Source organism: Crocuta crocuta, unplaced genomic scaffold (assembly GCF_008692635.1).
Source record: "Crocuta crocuta isolate KB4526 unplaced genomic scaffold, BGI_CrCroc_1.0 scaffold531, whole genome shotgun sequence".
NCBI lineage: Eukaryota > Metazoa > Chordata > Mammalia > Carnivora > Hyaenidae > Crocuta > Crocuta crocuta.
In genome coordinates, this window is record NW_027531997.1 from 2,047,892 (window position 1) to 2,050,335 (window position 2,444).

Below are 2,444 nucleotides of genomic sequence, written 5' to 3' on the forward strand. Positions count from 1 at the left end.
CCAACAACCCTAGGATCCTGACCTGAGCTGAAATCAAGAGTCAGATGCTCAGGTGCCCCCGGTTACCTTCAGTCTAATACATTTCTTTATAATATTAGCCTACAAACATTTAGAGATGTTTCCTTCAAACAAAGACTTTTCTAAAATATACAATACACAACGTGTTTGGTGAGATCGAGGTGGCCCAGGGGATCCTAATAAATAATAAAGCAGTCTAGCATGAAATAAGGAGCCTGACTTCAGTTCTAATACCAGCTTCCTTGCACAATTACTATGTGGTATTGGAGAAGTCCACTCAACGTTCTAATCGGAGTTGCTATGGGGGTTATGGGCAAAAATAATGAGAAAGACCCTTTTAAGTGGTAGAGTGCTATGCAAATATGAAGTGTTTTCTCCAAACAGCCACCCAAAGGAATGTTCTGGACAAGTTGTGTCCATTCCAGTTGGTTTTCCAAATCACGCCTGTATTTCCCCTCTCTAGTTTCCTCACTTCTCCACCTCTTCAAACATGTTTTATTCTATTTTTTATTTGAGAGAGAGAGAGAAGAGAGTATGAGAGCGAGACAGAGGGGGGGAGAGAGAGGGAGAGAGAATCTCGAGCAGGCTCCACACTCAGTACAGAGGCCGACACAGGGCTCGATCCCACAACCCCGGGATCACGACCTGAGTCAAAATCAAGAGTCCGACGCTCAACTGATGGAGCCACCCAGATGCCCCTCTTCAATCATGTTTTCAAATGACAAGTTCTGAGCTGTCCCATCCCAAGGGAAGGGGGTCAAAAGTCCGCAGAGACTGTTCTTCGAGGACAGCTGCCCAAGCGTTGCTTTGGCTAGAATAATCGGAAAATGTTGAATATCGTTAAGACAAATGGCAAGGGGGAAAAAAAGCAGTAAGCAGTCATCTCCCTTATTCGTAAATCCTGGGGCTGTCTGCGCCTTGGCTGTTTTTGTAGTTCTGGTCTGGAAAACAACTGGAATCAACGAAGGGGGCTGTAGAAAGGCAGGGGTGGGGATAGGCTACCCATAAAATGACAAATTTTCCTCAAGAAACTGGCTAATGGGAAGCCTCATCCCAGAGCCCTGTGGCTGGCGATCTCTGAGCCTGGCACGTCACCAGAGCGTGCGTGCTGAAGGTTCTGCTTCAGGTGGCCCCTGCTTCGGGACTGAGGATTTGTTCTTCCATTTTCTCTATGTTGTTCAGCTGACACTTCCTCAGTCCAACACAGCCTCCCTTTAGCACGAGATTCTCATTACAGGATGCGGAAGTCAGGATGCCTTCCTATACCTTTAAGGGGTAGGTGAACACTCTTATTTAAGGAGCTCTCAAGCTCATTGTGGTTCATGATGGTTCTGGTTTGAATCCCCCTCCGGGACAGTCGACTTACTTTTTAAGCTCCGTGGGTTTCAACCAAGTTACGGACGTCAGAATCACCCAGGGAACTGTGGCTCTATGAATCATTTAGCACTTAATTCGTCTATTGTGTAAAATCAGAATGCTGTATGTGTGTTTCTTTAATACAGAACATAACTAAACAATGAAAATGCATCAGTCCATAGCAAACTGCTTTAGGTTTTACGTGAATTTAAATGTCTCGACCAGAAAGGCATCGGACGTTGCACATGCTCAGAAGCCAAGGTTGGTTTTAGCTGGTGGCCAAGAGGCAGAGGCAAATAACCCCTTACGTAAGCATCTCTGTGAGGCAAGGCCAACCCCCATTGTTTACAATCCTGATTCTGCAGCCCTTTCCTTACAAGCACGTAGCTTCCTTAGTTAGACCGTTTCCACACTAATCTCGTCATCACCCCTATCGCTGCCTATCTACAATAGAAAGGAAAAAATGAAATCTTAGCCATTCTTCAAAGATGAATGCTTCCACGCATCTCTCCCCACCCCGTCGAAATATTCTCTCTTATTATTTGCCACGGCTATAACAAGTGATCTCGCTCCCCCTGCTTCTTCCCCTGAAACAGACAGAGCAGGTGCTAGTCAGTACCATGCCTTCGTGGGAGCTGGAAAAAGACACTCTCCGAACACAGACCCAGCCCGTGAAGAACGAGCATGGGTTAGATATCGGCCGCATGTCATTCCCTCCCGCAGGTGCGCTGGTACGGTGAATACAGTAACAGCTGTGACACTAGCAATGCCAATGAGTTTAATTTTTGCCCAGTGCTGATGCATCCATAAAGGCTGTTTAAAAAAAAAAACAACCCAAAAACCATGGTGTTAAGAAAGGTTCTGAGGTTGTTTTCAGGCTCAATAGATAAAATGTATCATAAGCGGTGATGATTTGCCAGGGTTGGGATAATGGCACTAGGTGGGACAGAAATTTGCTGTCTGAGGACTAGAGGCTCCCAGTCTGTCCCGAAGACGTAGGAGGCTTGGGATAGACAGAAGTTGGTGTAGAATGTGGGCCCAGACGAATTATATAATATACAGACTTCTAG

The 2,444-nt window shown here is 45.9% G+C and overlaps 1 pseudogene; it reads left to right on the forward strand.

The window, feature by feature from the left end:
* The first annotated feature begins 1,994 nt into the window (after positions 1-1,994).
* LOC144240763 (ubiquitin-like FUBI-ribosomal protein eS30 fusion protein pseudogene) overlaps positions 1,995-2,444 on the forward strand; it is a 46,001-nt pseudogene continuing 45,551 nt past the window's right edge.